General features: G+C 38.4%; 1 non-coding gene across 1 annotated transcript; it reads right to left on the bottom strand.

Moving 5' to 3' along the window:
• Positions 1 to 1,836: 1,836 nt before the first annotated feature.
• Positions 1,837 to 1,943, bottom strand: LOC133802851 (small nucleolar RNA R71). The gene has a single exon (XR_009877597.1). It is a non-coding gene; the product is annotated as a small nucleolar RNA R71 (small nucleolar RNA).
• Positions 1,944 to 21,269: the final 19,326 nt, after the last annotated feature.

The following is a 21,269-nucleotide window of genomic DNA, read 5'->3' as shown; positions in this document are numbered from 1 at the left end:
ATAAGACCCTAAAGCTAAGAAAAAAGGGCATCAGATGGTGGAATTAAGAGTAGAGAGTAGAGTTAGAGAGAAATACACTTATTTCTTATTTTCTTTTTATTTCTTTTATACTTTTCGAGTGAAAACAATGCATATTTTAGGCTAAATTCTGTTGAGGAAAGGCAGGAGTAGAGTTCATGTTTCATATTATATTTAAAATATATTTATTCTTTCTGTTCTTCATTTCTATATATTCGTTACAATTAAATTTATTTTCTACATTTATTGGTGTCTTTTACATAAGTTTAGTCATGCTCTTCTTAAGTAATTTAGGCTCTTGATTTAATTTAGGATATTTGTTATATTATATGCTTCTTACTACATTATGTTATTGGTATTTTGTCGCTCTAAGGTATATAATATGATAGGTTTTAAAAATTAGAAGTTAGTATAATTTAATTAAGAACATATTTTAAGGTGAGCTTTGTTATATATATATTTTTCAATTATAATTGATGGTTCTAGAATTATAGTTTAGTGAATGAATCAATTTTATTAATATATATATATATGTTTCCATGAATGAAACTTTTGCCTTCAATATTTTCTTTCTGATTCTAATTCTGTAATTTTGTTTATTTAATGTTTAAAAATTATTATTTTTCAAAGTTACATTATTTCTAAGTTTCCATTTCTAATTTATTAATCTTTCTTTTTACTTGTATTTTACCTCTATGTGGATACGACATAGCCTGATTACTACTGCGACCACTTGGGAGTTTATTGGGCGATATCAATTTTTTGGCGCAGTTGCGGGGGAGGTAATTTTACAATTAATGGTTTGCATAGTGAATAATTATTTTTATTTGAAAAAAGAGTAGTATAAGTTTTAAAAGTTCTCTTTTAATTTTTTAATTTTATTTTTAGTTCCTTTTTATTTATTGATTTATTCAGGTTTGTTATTATTTTATTTTATTTATTTATTTTCTCTAACTTTTAGGTTTAGAGTTTTATTTTCTAGATTTAGGCTTTTCAGGAAAAAAAAAAAAGCATAAAACTTCGAATCATAACATTGTATAACATAATTTAAAAAAAAAAAAGCATTGAGAACATTTGTGTAATTTTGGAAATCAGTTAAAACCAAACTTGTTCTATCTTAGAAAAACTGGTTGTTAAATAAGGTCTGTGTTAGCGTTACCCTCCAACCTTTTCTAAGAACCTCGGGGAGTTTTGGAAAAACTCTTGGGCCTAAAGTGGTACCTTGGCAGCCTTCCTAATTAGTCTGGGAACATTTTTAGTGTATACTTATTACACACTTGCGCTTATTTTACTTACCAAAAAAAAATGCCACGAAATGGAGACACACTAGGGAGATTCGTGAGACAACAAGTAGAAGCTATAAAGAACTCTCCTAACTCATCTTCTTCCATTCGTTTACATTCACCCAATTCATTGAGACTTCCTGAACCACCCACGATGGCTCATCAAGATGAAGTCCAACCAAGAACGCTACATGATTATTTTCGTCCTACGCGTATAACAACACCTTCGTGCATAATGTATCCCAACAATATGCCAAATTTCAATTTCAAACCCGACATGATTAACCCCTTACCAACCTTCCAGGGGTAGGAAAATGAGAGTTCGTACGTGCATATACGGAAATTCAAAGAGGTGGTGGCTACATTCAACAAACGAGCTGATGTCAACAACATTGTGAGATTAAATTTCTTTCCTTTCTCTCTCATAGACAAAGCAAAAATCTGGTTGTATTCCTTAAGTCCTTGATCAATTGAAACATGGGATGAAATGACAAAAGTATTCTTTGCCAAATATTTTCCACCCTATAAGACTAGCAGCCTTAAGAGGAAAATCTCTACCTTTATCCAGAATGACCATGAAACTTTCCATCAGGTCTGGGAGAGGTTTAGAGATTTGATAAATCAATTCTCACAACATGGATACGAAAGTTGATGTCTGGTCAGCTATTTCTATGACAGTCTCACAACAGTACAAAGACAATTTGTACAAATGATGTGCAATGGCATATTCCTTCAAAAATATCCTGATGAAGCTTTCGAGTACCTCGACGATCACGCTAGAAAGTCCTACACATGGAATGGACCGAGTCCTATGGACAAGCCATGATCAACCAGAATCTACCAATTGAGGGAAGATGACAACGTCAAAACCCAAATTGAATCATTGATAAAGCAATTTGAGGTTTTCAAAACTCAAGAAGGTAGAGGAGTCCACATGGTCGCAAAAGTAGAAACACGACATCCATGATTCATCTGTGAAGGAACAAAACATCAACCGCAAGAGTCCCCTACTCTTGGTGAGTTAAGAGGTGGAAAAGAGGAACAATGCAATGCTTTAGGGTATTGCAAGAAGCCTTATATCCATTTCTCAAACACTTACAATCCTAGTTGGCGCAACCATCCAAATTTAAGCTGGAAGAATTCAAACCAAACATCTGGAAGCCAATGAAGGCCTGAGCAGCAACAACTGCCAAAAGCGTACATTGCTCCTCAAAATAACACTTAGTCAAGTAATTCTCTTGAGAATACATTGCAAATTCTTGTGCAAACACAAATAGCATCAACTCAAGAGCTTAAATCTTGTCTCACACAAATGGTGGAGGAAATGAAAGACATAAAAAGCCAAATGACAGAGTTAAACACTATTTTGGCAATTCAAGAGCGTGGTAGGCTTCCCGCTCAACCTTTAATCCATGAAAAAGGGCAACACATGGCATAAACCTCCTCCTCTACAGATACAAATCACAAAGAGGTTAATGCCATCACAACTCGAAGTGGTCAAAGTATGGTTTCACCGTTAACTAAGACAACGAGTACGTCAATGCCCGCTTTAGATGATGATGTGCCAATAAGCATTTCAATAAAGGTGCCCTTTACTCAAGCTTTGAAATCCACTTGAAAGGTACTGGAAAATCATGGCGAAATCCTATACCTTTTAAGCCAAGTGAAGATCAACTTGCCATTGTTGCATGTAATCAAACAAGTGTCGGCTTATGCCAAGGTTATCAAGGATTTGTGCACCATTAAAAGAAAGCAGCATGTCAAGAAAACTGCATTCTTGGTAGAACAAGCTAGCGCAGTAATTGATTGCAAGACACCGCCTAAGTACAAAGATCCTGGTTGTCCCACCATCTCATGTCAAATTGGGGAATAGGAATTTGGTCAAGTTCTTCTAGACTCAGGAGCATGTGTAAATCTCATGCCACATTCAATATACTTGCAATTAGGTCTAGGAGAACTCATGCCCACATCTATGGTGCTACAACTGGCCGATCGATCAGTCAAGAAACCTCGGGGAATAGTTGAAGATGTTTTTATTCAAATTGAAAAATTCTATTACCCCATTGATTTTCTCATCTTGGACACTCAATCTGAAGTGAGTATAGAGTCCAAAATTCTCATCATTCTCGGTAGACCTTTCCTCGCAACAGAAAATGTACTTATTAACTGTAGGAGTGGTCTCATGAAAATCTCTTTCGGGAACATGACCGTTGATGTGAATGTTTTTCACAGTGGCAAACAAGCACCTGATAATGATGAGTGTTTCGAATCATATCTGATTGATACACTTATTTCAGAAGAGGTCAAATCAGAATACACTTTTAATAATTTTAATCACCTCTTTCATAATTCTAAAAGTTCTGAGCCGGATGAGTCTGAAATCTACCCGGAAATCATCAAACACTCACAGGCTAGAAGAACCATGTTTTGGAATCCAATCTTTGAGAAACTCCCTCAAGATCAAGAAACAGCAAAAACCTCCACTGAAGAAGCTCCTCAACCAAAGTTGGCCCAACTTCCTCAGGGCCTTAAGCATGTTTTCCTAGCAGATGGCACCACTTTCCATGTCACAATATCTTCCAAGATCAACGCCACACAAGAGCACCGACTCATCAATGTCTTGCAAGAACAAAGAGATGCATTAGGATTGACGATACCTGACATCAAAGGTATTATTCCTTTGATTTTCTCCCATCACATTCAATTGGAAGACGGGGTTATACCACGTCATGACCCTAAAAGAAGATTAAAACCAATGATGAAGGAAGTAGTTAAGGGTGAAGTCTTGAAACTTCTTGTTTCTAGAATGAACTATCTTGTTGCTGACAGTAAATGGATTAGGCAAACTAAGGTTGCTCGTAAGAAATCAAGAGTAGCAGCGGTACAAAACGAAAAGGGGAACTCGTGCCTGCCAAGGTCACAACTGGGTGGCGTATGCGCATTGATTATTAAATGCAGCCATCCGCAAAGACCATTTTCCACTTCCATTCATCGATCAAATATTGGAACGTGTGGTGGGTCATTATTTCTATAGTTTTCTCGATGGTTATTCAGGGTATTAAAAAATTGAGATTACCTTAGAAGATCAGGATAAGACCACATTCACCTGTCCTTTTGGTACTTTTGCCTTCTGGCGTATGACATTTAGCTTGTGCAATACTCTAGCCACTTTCCAGTGCTTCATGATGAGCATATTTAGTGATATGGTCAAGCAACGTATGGAAGTATTCATGGATGATTTGACAGTCTTTGGAGATTCCTTGAATCAAGCCTTCTCAATTTAGAGTCCTTGCATAAACAATGCAAAGAGAAAGGCTTGGTACTCAACTAGGAAAAATGTCATCTCATGGTGCCATCTGGCATAGTCTAGGGGAATGTCATGTCGGAACGAGGAATTGAGGTTGATCAACTAAAGATTGAACTCATATCAAAGCTGCCCACCCCCAAGATTGTTAAAGACATTCGATCTTTTCTTGTTGGGCATGCAGGATTCTATAGGACTTTCATACAAAATTTCTCAAAAATTGCTCCCTATTTGTCAAACCTCCTAGAAAAAGATGTCGTGTTCAATTGAACACCTGAGTGTGAGGAATCCTTTTGAATGCTTGTTGCAAAACACACTTCTGCCCCTATCATTCAGCCACCAGATTGGAACTTACCGTTCGAAGTCATGTGTGATGCTAGCAATTATACTATAGAGGTCGTCTTAGGTCAAAGAAACGAAGGGGAGCCCTTCGTTGTCTATTAGGCAAGTAGAACTCTTAATAGTGCTCAGATGAACTATTCTACTACTGAAGAAGAGCAACTAGTTGTAGTATTCTCACTTGACAAGTTTCATTCCTACCTGATTGGTTCACCTATCATAGTCTTTACCGACCATTCCGCCATAAAATACCTCTTTTCCAAAAAGGATGCTAAGGCACGTTTAATTAGGTGGATCCTTATGCTACAGAAATTTGATCTGACCACAAAGGACAAGAAAGGAGTTGAAAACGTTGTAGCGGACCACTTATCTCGTCTTGAATTTTTTGAATCTGCTAATGGCCTAGCCATTCGAGATGACTTCCCTGATGCACATCTCTTCCCAGCCACTAAGTTACAATGGTACACTCATAATGTTAATTACTTAATAACTGGAAAACTTCCAACTACATGGAGTGCACAAGATAAACGTAATGTTTTGGTCGAGGTTCGTAACTTCTATTGGGACGATCCATATCTTTTTAAGTATTGCCCCGAACAAATTATGAGACGTTGCATTCCAGATGATGAAATTTTAGTGTCCTGAACTTTTTCCATATTGAAGCTTGTGGTGATCATTTTTCGATGAAAAAGACTGCTGCCAAAATATTACAGTGTGGTCTTTATTGCCCCACTTTGTTCAAAGACACTAACAATTTATGTCGATCATGTGAAAGATGTTAGAAATTAGGTGCTCTGTCCCAATGATACATGATGCCATAAAACCAATTCTTGTAATATATATATATTCGATTGTTGGGGGATAGACTTTATGGGACCATTTCAACCTTTGGCTACCTTTACATTCTCCTCGCCATAGACTATGTCTCAAAATGGGTGGAAGTTGTGCCTTGTTGAAATAATGATAACACTTTTTGTGAAATTATTAAATGAAAATGTGTTATCTAGGTTTGGCACACAACGAGCTATCATAATTGATCAAGGGACCCATTTTTGCAACTATTCTTTTGAGACCTTAATGCAATAGTATGATGTAATTCATAAGGTTGCATTGCCTTAACACCCACAGACAAATGCCCAAGTTGAGTTAGCCAACCAAGAAATTAAGCAAATCTCAGAAAAGATGGTTAATTCTGACCGCAAAGATTGGCCCTCACGACTTCTCGATGCTCTCTGGGCATACCATACTGCTTACAAAACACAGCTTGGTATGTCTCCATATAGGCTAGTCTATTGCAAAACCTGCCACCTTCTTGTTGGGCTGGAACACAAAGCTTATTGGGCAGTTAAAAGCCTGAATTTTGATCTCAAGGCCGCAGGACTCAGTTGTAAGCTTTAATTGTCAGAAATTGAGGAGTTAAGGAACGATTCTTTTGACAACTCTAGGATCCACATGGTTAAATGAAAGTGGCTCATGACAAGCAGATTCTAAGAAAAGAATTTGAGCCAAACCAAAGAGTGCATCTTTATGACTCTTATTTGCATTTCCACCCTGGAAAGCTGAGATCGAGGTGGATTGGTCCATATGTTGTGAAAACTGTCTTTCCCAACAGTGTTGTTGAGGCCACAGACCCAACCGATGGGAGAGTATTTAAAGTAAATGGCCAGAGAATGAAACACTACATAGAGAGGTTGACTAGCCTAATGAAGTCATTCTCGTGGAACCGGTGTACCAAGTCTGAGTAGTGTTCCAAAGTGTTTGTAGTTTTTTTTTCTATTTATTTCCCTTTTGTCATTTTATTTTATTTGTTGTCATTTTGTATTTTTAGTTTTCATGTTTTAGAGAATCCATTTTCGCTCTATCACTCAATGCTCACTATCCAGGTGTTCTCTTTCCCTGCTCTTTTAAAATTTGTTATATTTTTAGACATTGAGGATAGTGTTTGATTTTGGTTGAGGGTAGTGAGTATGTTCACGTGTATTGATTTTCGTCATATTTATAATTTTATGGTCAATTTTTTTTTTAAATTACTTATTTATTATTGCAAAATGTTACTTTAGAGTCAATTTTTGTTATCTTTATTACTAAGAGTTTCTCTAGAGTTATACCTTGCACATGCCAAACATTGTGGTAAGATAGTTGTTTGCACATATTTTCTTAGAAATTTGTCATGTTCAAGACTTCATTCTTTTCTGTGAGAGGTGAGACTTGAGAAAACAACTTTTGAATTTTCATGTATTCTTAGAAATAGTTATAATTATTTGGACAAGGTATTGTGGTATGAATGGATGATGTTTTAGGGATAATATTTTCTATAGACAAAACTTATTTGAGAGCCTTTTTATTATGTTCTTCATGAAAAAAAAGACGAAAAAAAGAAAAAGAAAAGAAAAGAAAGACACAAGAGCAATAGTTCTATCATTTTCAAGTATGTTGTCTCTTGTGTCCAAGAAAAAAATGTGTGTTTATTAATTTCATGTTTTATTTTATGGTTCTAAAAATAAATGTAAAGATTGTCTATTTAACTTAGACTTCCTGAAAAACTTTTTTTTGTGGTAGTCTTTATGGTGGTTGTTCAAATAGTTTATTTCCTATCTTTGTTTCAATGATTATTTAAAAGTTTGTCCTAAATATATATCAATTTGATGAGTGCTTACTTCTTTATTTCCAATTCCATGTGCGAAACCCTTAACTTTAAATATTTTCAATTAGATGAGAGGTTAATGGAGTTGAGACTTTTACTTGGCATAATTTTGAAGGCTTTATGTCCTATGGTTTGCGGTAAGAGGGTACTAGTTTGGTGCACACACTCACAAATTTGTTAAAAGTAATTTTGATTACTCTTATTGACTTGTTACTAACATTTTGTGTTACTACTTAGGTTCTTTTATAAATTTTTGACATGAAATATATCATATTGACAGTTTTCAGAAGCTCAAGGAGAGTTTGATCACCGCACCAGTTTTGAGCATTCCTACAGATCAAGGTAAGTTTGTGGTTTGCTGTGATGCTTCGAGGTAGGATCTGGGTTGTGTACTTATGCAGACTGGGAAGGTGATTGCCTACGCATCACGTTAGTTGAAGGATTATGAGCACAGATATTCCACACATGATTTAGAGCTGGCAGCGGTTGTTTTTGCACTGAAGGTGTGGCGACATTACTTGTCTGGTGAGAAGTGTGAGATATACACTGATCATAAGAGCCTTAAGTACTTTTTCACCAAGAAGGATCTGAACATGAGGCAGAGACATTGGTTGGAGTTGGTAAAGTATTACGATTGTGAGATCCTCTATCACCCTGGGAAGGCCAATGTGGTAGCAGATGCCTTGAGATGGAAGGGGCCGGGGCAGTTATATAGTGACAGACATATATCGAGGAAGTTGGCTGATAATATGACTCGAGCGAGGATTGAGTTAGTGGTGGGCCGATTGGCCAACATCACTTTATAGTCTTCTATCTTAGAGAGAATTAATCAGAGACAGTTAGATGATCCACAATTGGGGCAGGTTAAAAAGGACGTCCTAGCTGGAGTAGCTAACGACTATTTAGTGTCGAGTATGGGTTTACTGAGGTATAAAGGTCAGATTTGTGTTTTGATTGACACCGAGATCAGACTAGAGATTCTGGATGAATCTCACACCACCCCGTATTCTCTTCATCCAGGCACCACGAAGATGTACCAGGACCTGAGAGTTTTATATTGGTGGCCTTGGATGAAGAGGGATGTGACTGAGTACGTGGCAAGGTGCCTGACTTTTCAGCAGGTCAAGGCTGAGCATTAGAGGCCAGCAGGGCTGTTGCAGCCTTTGAATATTCCAAAGTTGAAGTGGGAAGATACCACAATGGATTTCATGGTAGGCTTACCTAGGATAGTGGGCCAGCACGATTGTATTTGGGTGATTGTGGATCGGTTCACCAAGTTAGCTCATTTTCTACCAGTGAGGACAAATTACACAGTTGACCAGTATGCAGATCTCTATGTGAGAGAAATAGTTCGCCTTCATGGGACGCCAAGTTCTACCGTGTCTGATAGGGACCCTATCTTTACTTCTAAGTTTTGAGGAAGTTTGCAGAGGGTAATGGGTACATAGCTAAAGTTTAGCACAACTTATCATCCTCAGATCGATGGTCAGTCTGAGAGGACTATACATATATTGGAGGACATGCTGAGAGCGTGTGTGTTGGACTTTGAAGGGTCCTGGAGTAAATATTTGCCTCTGATAGAATTTTCTTATAACAACAATTATCAGTCTACCATCGGAGTGGCACCTTATGAGATGTTGTATGGTAGGGAGTGCAGGTCGCCCATTCACTGGGATGAGATGGGTGAGAGGAAATATCTAGGTCCGGATGCGGTCCAGAGGACCACTGAGGCTATTGAGAATATTAGAGCTCGGATGCTTGTTTCTCAGAGGAAGCAGAAGAGCTATTCTGACCTGAGGCGGAGGAACATAGAGTTCCAGGTGGGAGACTATGTCTTCCTTAGGGTTTCACCTCTGAGAGGGGTGAAGAGGTTCGGGAATAAGGGCAAGTTGAGCCCTAGGTTTGTGGGACCGTTTGAGATCCTGGAGTGGATCAGGAAAGTGGCCTACAGGTTGCCCTTACCCCCTGCACTGTATAGTGTGCATAATGTATTCCATATTTCCATGTTGAGGAAGTATGTGTCAGATGGAACTCATGTAAATAGTTTTGAGGATTTGGAATTGGAGGCAGACTTGTCTTATGAAGAACAACAAGTTCAGATTCTTGACAGAAAGGACAAGGTCCTGAGGAACAAGACTATACCTTTGGTTAAGGTATTATGGAGGAACAACAGGGTCGAGGAAGCGATCTGGGAGCTGGAGGCAGATATGCGAGCTTAGTTTCCCGAGCTGTTCAAGTAAAATTTTGAGGACGAAATTTCTATATGAAGGGGATAGTTGTAACGTCCCAAAATTTCCTAATAAGGCTTAGGAGGCCGGGATGGCAATATGTGAAAATATGTGTTTAATTGTTATGTTAATTGTAATTATGTGAATTACGTGATAATATGACTAGATGTGCATATTTAGCGGTATTAAATATGCATGTGGGCTCACTTCTTATTAGAAGGGCGACTTTTGTAATTTGGCTCGCTACGGGCATAATTGTATATATATATATGCATATATGTGATATATGTGAGAGACCACAATATTATGTGGGTTTATTTGGGTTACTCGGCACGAGGCGATCCTAGGGAGCAAGCTAGCGGGAAAGTTGCAGTGGGACCCAATACCTGACTCGGGGCAAGTCAAGGGGTATTTTGGGTAATAGTCATTTAATTGGGTAATCGTGTTATGGAAATAAATATTTGGAGATATATTTGGAGTTAGAGTGTTTAGGAGGGAATATTGAGGAAATTTACCATTTTTCCCTCGAGGACATTTTTGGTACCCCGAGCCTTGGGATTAACTTAAGTGACTTAAGTTAGAAAATAAAAGACAAAACAATACAAACACTTGGAATCTGCCTAAACCGACCTCCTCCCTTTCTCACTCTCCTTCTCCAAGCGTTCTTTGAATTTTTCATCAAAACTAAGGAGAATTTTGGGATAGGATCACTTGAATTGAAGCTAAGGATTTGGGAATTAACTCAATAGCAACTTGGGGGAATTAATCATTATCAGAGGTAAGCTTTAAATTATGATTTCTAGCATTTAAATTATGTGTTTCTTGGCTGGGTTTTAGTGTTCTTCAGCCTTTGAGGTTTAAAGGTTGAATTGGAGTTTTGATGAGTTTTTATGACTAAGTTTTGTTGGGTTTTGCTGTTGGGAACATATTCGAGCTGTTGTATTGATTTAATTATGTTATTGGGATGATTTTGGGTTAAATTTGATGGGATTTGGCGGCTAAAAATGGAGGTTTTTCTGGGTTCGAAGGGGTCGGGGCACGACTCTGTTCTGGTGTGACGCGACCCTTTATAACTATTGGGAGCCAAGGTGGGCTCTGCTGCAAGGGCGGGCTGCGGCACCACCATGGCTAGGTCGTAGTGCGCGTCTGATGGTTGGGGAGGCTAAGCCTCTAGTTGGAGGCGGGTGGCGGCATAAGGGCATGGGGTCGTGGATCTTAGGGGGTTTTTGGACCTTGAGAAGATTTTGAGCGCGGGAACTCAACCTTAGGGGCTCGAGGTTGTTTCCACTACCCAGTTTGGTGGAAACCAAGGCCCCGGAGGCTTTTGATCACTCAATATTAATGGAGTCCTATTTTATGGTTGTGACTTAGGGTATCGCTAGGGGCTCAGAATCGGGATCGTGCTCGAGGGTCGTTCTTATTTGCGCTTTCTTGGACCTAAGGTAAGAAAACTGCACCCAGAAATTGTTGTATGTGATTAGGGCTTGGCCCGTCTATTGTATATTAATATGATTAGGGTTTGGGCCCCAGGATTTGATATGTTAGGCTATTGTTCTAAATGCTTGTCAATAAATGCTGAAGCGCTTATATCCGTTATATGAATATGTTAGTATTATGAAAATAGTTATTCTATGGGATTATATGATTAGCATGAATATGTGCTTAATTTGTCGAGATCTGCCTATCCACATCTGTTTCTAATAAGTAAGATATGTAATCCTGGATCAGGGCTTGACTTAAGAGTCAAGGATGGCAATAGCGCGTTGTGCGCTGATCGAGAGGAATTGGCCTAAACTAACAACGTATCATTATTTTTATCGACTCTAAGGTCGATGTTGAACCACGGGGGTTGGGCTAGCTCTATGGCTAGTGAGACAGAGCTAAGAGGGAGGCCCAAGGTGACTCTATGGTCACGTAGCTAGGGCATAGGCCCGAGAAGTGGCTTAAAAGCCAACTTAATAGGGCAGCGGCCCCAGGTTGATATAATGATCATGTGATTAAAATTAAATGACATTGGTTGTGAATTAATGTTATTGACTATTGTTGAATGGTTATTTTAAAGTTATATTCTCTGTTGTTACACATTCTGTTTTCTTGCTGAGCCTCGGCTCACAGGTGCTTTGTGGTGCGGGTAAGGGAAAAGGAAAGCTTGACCAGCAATGAGTTGGAGAGCTTCAATGGCAGCGTGTACATATGCGGTTCCTCGACCATCACCACTGGGGTTATCTCAGAGGAACTAGGGTTATAGCCCTGTTTTGCCGCTTAGGTCGGCTGATGTAACTTTTGATATGTATCTATCCTTTTTAACGGTTGAGTTGTAATATTTTGGGATCCCATGTTATATAAAACTTTTGGAATAAAAGTCAATGGATATTTGACCAAATTTTTTAACCCTAACCCTTGTCATTAACCTTAGTTACACCTTTTAACCAAATGACCTGACTAGCAGGTCTGACACAATTTTAAGTACACAGTGTAACAGTCCTAGATTAGGAGGGCGTTATAGGGCATCCATGCCCAATAAGCACAAAAACATTTAAATCTTATGCCCCTGAAAACATGGTAACAAAAATATTCCTTTTCTCTTGTGAACTGTTTGAAATTGTCACCATTGCTCTCATACATTTTTATCTGGGCAGTAAAATATTTTTATTTTGCATTCATTTTCTATTTGGTTTATTCACCTCCCCTTATTTTTTGTAGATGAATTGTTTCAGCTATAGGGGAGGTGACAACCAAACAGACTCCGATTTCTCATCTCCTGCTTCAAGTGATACCCCTCCAAGCAGCGATTATTCTTCCGAATCTCCAAGCAAACGAACTCCAGAAGATTGTCTTTGTCGTCTCAAGAAAATCCTTCTGTGATCAGTTTTATACTTCCTTTACGAAGATTAGTTCCTCAAGCAGCAACGTCAGCATCAACCGATGAGGGTGAAAAAGTCCAATCGACTCCCTCAGGAACCAGATCCCCAAGTAGATCATAGAAAAACGAAAAAGGTGGTGGAACGAGTGCCCTTTGTGGGAGAAAATTTATTAGAAGAAGTTGAGACTGAAGCCTCTTCAAAAACTCCTCGCCAAGCTTGAAAAGCTAGTAAACTCAAGAGAAAGGTTACCCAGACTCTTGCCACAGAAATCCAACAAACTGCTACACTCAAACCGAGGAAAGAAGAAGATCGCGTGCCTTCATGGTTCGTAGCTAAGGCTTCTAAGCTAAACTCCAAAATTCTCAATAAACACATTCAGACTTTGGGGCTTGAAGGAGAGAATGTGATATGTCCACACCCACACCATAGAGCCAATAATCCTGGTGGACCCTATTGTGCCTATTCTAGGTATCACATTTATGCAGGAGCTATTATACTTTTCATCCTTTCCTTAGATCAATAGCTGTTTACTTTAATGTTTCTCCCTTTCGGATTGCTCCAAATGGGGTACAAGTCCTTTCTGCCCTATACATTCTCTACCACTTCCAGGGCTGGAACCCACCTACCCCTTATGAGGTACATTATTTGTTCGATTTTAGGGCCAACCCCAGCCACAAGAATACAGGGTTTTTCCACCTTTTTCATAGGAATAAAGGGGTTAAGTATCGACATAGTATTGCCCATAAATCGAATCCTGGAAAGTATTATACGGAATACTTTCTTACTCTAGACATTAAAGCTAACAACCTAGCTTTTATCCATGCAGGCCCTTTTGATCAACCTTTCCCAACAAGGGAAATGCATTCCCTGGCAGAGGATCTCGCTAACATGCACATTGAGGAGAAGTATGTTGAGCAGTTGGTTATCTTGGAGAATCTCTAATTGGTGGGGTTGTTACCAAACAACCAAGATATTTTCATGGGTAGCACAACTGATGAAGCAGATACAACTGACCAATCTAATGCTGATACCGAAATAGTGACTGACCAGTTTTCTCCTGAACAATCTCCTCAGCCACGCCGACCGAGTGGTCTTATCATTAGGGAGACTCTTCTTAAAAATCCTCACCGACCCGGCTTCCCTACCAGGCCTGACAAAGGAAAAAACATTGAGCTCCTTAGAGAAGACAACTCATCGTCGGAAGACGAGGATGAGATTTTTGATGAAATTCTGAACTCGGGTTTTACTAACAGTAACCATAATTACATTTTCAGACTGATTATGATGAAAGTCTGTAGAATTTTATTTTTCAGCTATGTTCATTTATTGTTTCCACTAACTAGGTTTTTGCTTTACTTTTATGCAGATCCAACCATGTTCAAGCAGTTCAACGCTCCCTCTGCCAAAAAGATTGAAACTAGTGAAGGTAGTAGCTTGAATCCTCTAAGCAAGGTCATGAGGACTACACCACCTAACCAGAGGAGACCATATGATCAGTCAGTAACTATCCCACACTTGACTCCTTCGTAAATTCTTTCTTTTTCCAGCCAACAAAATACTTGGTCAACCTGCTTAAGTGAGCCCCTTCGCATTGCTGGTGAGTATGACAAAGAGTTACTAGACCATACTCTACACCACTCAACGACAACTCAGACTTTTGAGACTCTACCTCGGCAAAGCGTTGAAGTTGTCCTTCACAAAGGCCTTACTCAAATTATGAGTGTAAGCATCTTATCAAAAACACCCACTTTCTTATTGATTGTTCTTATTCTAAATACTTTTCCGGCTATTTACTCCAGGGACTCATCACTGTTAGTCATGCTCAACACCGAGCAGTCGACTATATGGAGCTGGTCAAGGTCTTGAATGATCAATTGGTGAATCCCAAGCAAAGATTGAAACTCTGACTAAATCTGAGAAAGATCTCCAAGAAAAGACTAAGCAGGAATAGAAAACAATTGCCTACCAGGATAGATCTCTGAGGGAGTCGGCTGACGAAAATAACAAGCAGATCCAGGCCAACAAGTCATTGACTGACCAACTAGAGAAAATGACTAATAAGAATGAAGAGTTGAAACAAGACAAGGAAACTGATCTGGCTCGCTATGAAGAGATCTGCTTCAACTCCTTTAATCAGATATGGAAGCTAAACAAGCCTCTCAACCTTGACTTTCTCTTCGAAGAGACACGGGCAGAAGAGCTTGCCAAATGTGAAGCTAAGGCCATTGAGGAGGTGACCCTTCCAGCTGGAGATGTGCCTACCTCTCCTGCTCTTCCATTCCGACTAGAGGAGGTTCCAGATGTTGACGACGGTGTTGACCAGCCAGTGACCAGTAAACATGCTACTCAACAAGAGGGGCTTCCTACCCGACCTAGGAGCTTCCCACCCGACTAGTGATGCATGCTCAACTGACCAAGGACACTTTGCACCTGACCAATAAAATTTTGTACCTCGCCAGTAGTTTAGTCTTTTTTCTTATGCTTTTGTAAAGACAATTGCTGCTTAGCAGCTTTTATATTTTTCTCGTACGATCGAGCTGTTGGCATTTATACTTTACTTTTCTTTTTTAACTTAAAACATTTAAAGTCATTTTAGACTTTAAACATTTTAATTTTTTTGTGAATAGTAAAGTCGCTTTGATTTATGCTTTATATATTTTCGCATGAGTACTTAGTTTTCTAACTTAGAAATTATAGAGATTTCATAAGTCCATACTAAGTATACTTTCTCACACTCTTATTGCTCTAACATTTTATGAGCATAATGTTTATCTTCACACAAATATCTGCTTTTAGCTTGAAATTTTGAAAGATTCCAAGTTACATAAGCTTTGACAAACAAGTTAGCTCAAATGCCTTTTTTGACTTCAAACATTTACAAGTCAGCCTAAAAATAAATATTTTAACTCGTGCTCTCATTGTCTGGGTTGAATTATACACCAGTATACCCTATGTGCCCCCAAGTGATCGAGGGTTGAAAGATCCTTGGTCACTTGCTACTAGACTAAATTTGTTCGAGCAGCTATTACTCATGAAACACATCGAATGTAATAAAAAAATCCGAGTAGTTGAACACTGCTTGAATACCTGACCAGTTAAATACTGTCAGTCTGCCCGGTCAATTGAACATTGCCCAGTTTGTTTCAACCATTTGAACATGTTAGGAAATACTTATACAGGATCTTTATTTATTTTCATGTAGATCTAATATTAAACAAGTTAATATGAAACAACCTAGAACAAGTTTCTAAAATTGAATTCAAAGAGAAATAATGATAAGAATACTTACATTATACGCAGCGGAATGAATGAGTCCTTTCTTCAGTTTCTCTAACCCTTGTATCCTTTCTGTCATAGAGTATTACCAAGAAACTGAATCGGTCTTCAATTTTCTTCACAGCCTTCCAAAGTGTCCTTAGAGTCACCTAGACTAGAGTGGGCAATTCTCAACACATGAGATAGATACAGAGAGAAGAAGAGAAAAGAACAATAAGGCTTAGAAAATGACTTATGTTTAGAGAGAATCTAAACCTATCAGAAACTTGTGTTTCATAAATCTGAACTTGTGTTTTCAACTCTCTCTTAGCATTCCTTTTATAGACTCAATTAGATCATTTATTTAATTAAAAAATCAATAAAATAATAGCCAATAATGAGCCATAGGTCGAAATTATCATGGGATTTAGGCCTGTGAAATTTCCCATTTGATTATAAGCCCATTAGACTTAAAATCAAGGCCTGTATTATTTTCCATTGATTTAATTAATTAAATAATTATTCAAATCATTTATCAAATTAATTATTTATAATTTGAACCTTGATTTAAACTTATTTATTTATTTAGATACAAATTTATCTTAATTAATAAATCTGCCCTAATTTCTCTTTTTTTCTCTAAATTGTATAACTCTATGAAACTATAAAAAATTGACCTGGTCAATTTTGATAACTCTAATTGATAATTAAATCAATTAATTGAGACTATCTAGATGATTTTATTCAAGGTACAGTGGGGACCATGGGCCTATGAAATCAAGCTCCAATAAGTTATCATAAATCTAACAAATAAATTTAGTAACTTATTAATTCCTCGTGACTCCACTAAAGATTCGGAATTGCACTCTTGAATTCATAGAACGCTCTATAAGCAATATAGATACATTATTAATTATCCATTGTTACAACCATAATTGTATCTCAATCCTCTATAGACGGTCTATAATGAGATGGGACTAAAATACCGTTTTACCCCGCATTATATTTTATGCTTAAAACATTTAGTTCCTTGTAAATGATATTTCAGTAAACAAATATTAATTACCGAAATGAGATTTCTATCATTTAACACCTTGAACCAAACTATAAAGGAAACCATTGTTTCACTTCTTCATCAGAAGCTAGAGATGTTCATATCTATGATTAACACTCCCACTCAATTATACTACCGAGTTCCCAAAATGTAAGTATGGGCTAGTCCGTAGGGTAAGATGGTAACGAACAAGTGAAAGAACTCAAATAATACAATCAGTTAGAATACTAACCACTCATAATTGAGATTGAATTGACCTATGGTCAACTATATGATATGACTAGAATAGATAAGAACGGTATGTTTACTTATCCTATCTACTGTCAATATCGGTCCAGTTTGATGTAACAAATACAACTGATCTTATCTACTTTGCTAATGTTCTCGAAAGAACATAACACTGTAAAGTGTAAGTAGAACATATCGTAGATTGGCAAGTCAGTGTAAATCTTGTGCACTGACTAATCTTAGGACTAACTTATTTTGAACATATAATCATATTTATATTCCACTGTGATTATGTCACTATAAATATGATTAGCTATATGCTCGGGATTTAATAGAAGTTTATATTAAACAAATAATCATGAAAATAAAACATGTGAGCAAAGTGATTGGCCAAGTCAAAAAAAGATTTCTATTCTTTTGTTGATAATAAATGAGATTACAAAAAATTGGGTTTTAATTAGGGGATAAAACTCCAATAGAACATTGTTTGAAAAAAAATAATCAACACATATGCACAAGTTGTAGCAAAATTCAACCATGTTGCGCATGATCTCTTTTATTACTCGTAAATTATAAAAGGATAAACGTGTCTAATAATGAGTCTCAAACAAACCCAAATTGTTCAAAAAGAAATGAGTGGTCAGCAAATTACCAGCTCATAAACCAACTTAAATAACAAGTATAACACTTGAATTCAAGCTACTACTCTGTAAGCGGTATTTGTTGATAATGTTTCCTCAGGTGCTTGCTATTCCACTGTGATTATGTCACTATAAATACGATTAGCTATATGCTCGAGATTTAATAGAAGTTTATATTAAACAAATAATCATGAAAATAAAACATGTGAGCAAAGTGATTGACCAAGTTAAAAAAAAGATTTCTATTCTTTTGTTGATAATAAATGAGATTACAAAGAAATTGAGTTATAATTAGGCGATAAAACCCCAACAGAACAATGTTCGAAAAAAAAAATCAACACATATGCATAATTTGTAGCAAAATTCAACCACGTTGCGTGTAATCTCTTTTATTACTCGTAAATTATAAAAGGAAAAAACGTGTCTAATAACGAGTCTCAAACAAACCCAAATTGTTCAAAAAGAAATGACTGGTCAGCAAATTACCAGCTCATAAACCAACTTAAATAACAAGTAAAACACTTGAATTCAAGCTACTACTCTATAAGCGGTATTTGTTGATAATGTTTCCTTAGGTGATTGCCATTCCAGTAGTTTCTGATCAGCTCACCATTCAACGGAGAAAGTTTGTAAGTGCTGGCTGGTTTGACTTGCTCAATCTGATATGGTCCTTTCCAATTTGGTCCTAGCACTCTAGCTGCTGGCTCTTTGATGAACACCTTTCTGAGGAACGAATCTCTGACCTGGAAGTTTTGATCTTTCACTCTAGAGTTAAAATATCGAGCCACCTTTTATTGATGGACAGCAACTCCCAAGCTTGCCTTTTCTCGTTTTTCTTCAATAAAGTCAAAAGATTTAGCTAGTAATTGGTTGTTCTCTACCTGGTTGGTCAACTTTTCATTACCTCCCTAGTCGGTAAAATTTGCAATACCTCCCTGGTCGGTAAAGTTCACAACGTCGTGTTAGTCAACATCCATCTCCCTGCTTCTTCTTCTCTCTCTCCATACACAATCATGTTATTCTCGTTGATTCCCCTCCATGCCTTGACCACTGAAGCATTGTAACACTCCCTAGCTTCCCTTTGGTTTTCTTGGACACATCCCATGCCAGCACTGGTTGGGAATTTAATAGTAAGGTGCTATATAGACACCGCTGCATGTAGAGCCATGAATAGTTGTTGACTAACCACCACATTGTACGCTGATGAGCAATCTACTATAAAAAATTATGTCATGACTGTGTCATGCCTAGGAGCGTCTCCTGCTGTGACCGGTAACTTGATTGTTTTGACTGGTGACAAACCTTCTCTAGTGAACTCATAAATAACTTGAGATCATGGTTTCAAGTTATTTACAAACAAATTCATCCTTTCAAAAGTTCACTTATAGACAATGTCCACCGAGCTTCTCGTATCAACCAGGCACCTCTTCACCTTCATGTTTGCAATTTGGACTGTAATGACGAGCGGGTCATTATGGGGATACCTGACGTGTCTAGCATCATCCTCTGTGATAGTAAGAGACTCACTCTCATACCGAGGATTCTTTGGAGGTCGCTCCTCAATAGTCATGACTTCTGATGTTGCTTCCAACTCATGTCGAAGTGTCCAGGTATATCTCTCCCTTGCTTTGTTTCCATCCCCAGCCAAGTGTGGACCTCCACATATAGTATCTAAGGTAAAGTCCAATGACTCGAGTTGCAAGGGTGGAGATCGCTGTCGTTTGAACCCAGGATTGTTGTTGCTTCCTTCTCCTTAGGGTTTCTCTGCCCGGTACTTTTTCAACTTTCCCGACCGAAGAATAAATTCTTTCTCGTCATTGAGGTGATTGTATTCATTCGTATCGTGACCATAATCTCCATGGAAATGACAAAACTTATTCATGTCTCTCTTACTCATCTCTTTCCTGATAGGTGGAGGCTTCCGATAGGGAACCTCCTGATGACTAGCGAGATATATTTATGCCCGGCTGGATGAGAGAGTGGTGTAATTATTGAACCAAGGCTCATAATTGGGTGGTTTATCATTTGAACTTGACTTAGCCTTCTTTTCTTCATGGCTCAGACCTGTTATTCCCACGTTTCTTTCCACCATTTCCACCATTCTTAGGAGGGTCAGCTGATCCGTCCAGGTTGTTTATGCCCTTCTCCTCTTTCTCAATTGCATCATCCAATTTCATATACTTGTCCGCTTGGTCAAGAAATTGTTGAAGTATTGAAATTGGATTTCTATGTATACTATCCCACAATTGGCTTCGGTAAGTGATTTAAGAGGATATGGAAACCATCTTCCCCTCATCTCCTACAACATTTGCTCTGTTGGCCTCTCTCATGAATCTTTGTATATAATTCTTTAGAGATTCATCCTATCCTTTTTTGATATCTGCCAAGTGGTTGGCGTAAACTGGTGGAGTCCGGGCAGCACTGAATTGTCTACAAAACTCCTTCCTAAATGTTTCCCATGAGGTAATGGAATTTGGCTTAAACTTCCAATACCATTCATGGGCAGTATTTGACAACGTAGTCGAGAAGACTCTACACCGATAATCATCACTTACCCTGAGCAGTTCCATTTGGTCCTCAAATTTCCCAACATGTCTGATGGGATCTGCTTTTTCTATATACACCGATAGCACCATTGCTTTATATTTTCACCTCATCTCCTGAGCAGTTCGCTTATGTTGTGGGCACGAAATGGACTGCCACTCATGTGGTCTACTGAATCTATCTCGGAAGGCCGTTTAGATAAACCCTGCACTGCAGCTGTTAGCGCGTCAAGCTGGGCTTGGATGGCTGGTGCAAATGACGCGGTCTCGAGATTTTGACCTCCCAGTCGGGCATTTTCATCTGGTGCACTGTCGTCAAGTATTTCTACTCGATCGGTAGGGCGGATCAGATCTTGCCCTTCGACCTGGACGGTCATCCTCTTGTTGCTGATAAGCTCCCTTAAATCCTTTCGGGAAGCATGTTCTCCTAACTGATCAAACACCGTACTCTTTGATTTTTTGCCGGGCTTACTACACGGGACCTGCTCTCTCCCACTACGCTGCTGGGCAGGATGTAGTGGCGGTTTCTCGGTACGGCCCGGGTGGTTCTTTCCTCCTTCTTGTTGGCCGTTTCCCTCTTTTTCTTTTGACTGGTCATTTTGATGACTATCAGCCTCATCCCGACCATATCCATCTTTATACTGTGGAATTTTCTTATCTTGAGGAGCTCTGATCTGGTTATGCCCGGGCAGAGTCTTCTTACTACCCGACCGGTGACTTCTTGATCGAGATGTTTCTGACTAGTGGCTTCTTGAAGGGGTTCTAGAATTCTCCCTTTGCATTGATGCAGTACCAGAGCAGACCCCATCATCTGTCTGACCAGTGGGGTTGCTTCTACTTCTGTCTGGCCCCCGAGAATCAGCCCTGC

The sequence above is a fragment of the Humulus lupulus genome, chromosome 9, assembly GCF_963169125.1.
Source record: "Humulus lupulus chromosome 9, drHumLupu1.1, whole genome shotgun sequence".
NCBI classification, from domain to species: domain Eukaryota; kingdom Viridiplantae; phylum Streptophyta; class Magnoliopsida; order Rosales; family Cannabaceae; genus Humulus; species Humulus lupulus.
Note: the sequence above shows the minus strand (reverse complement) of the source record. Positions and strands in the feature narration are given on the sequence as shown.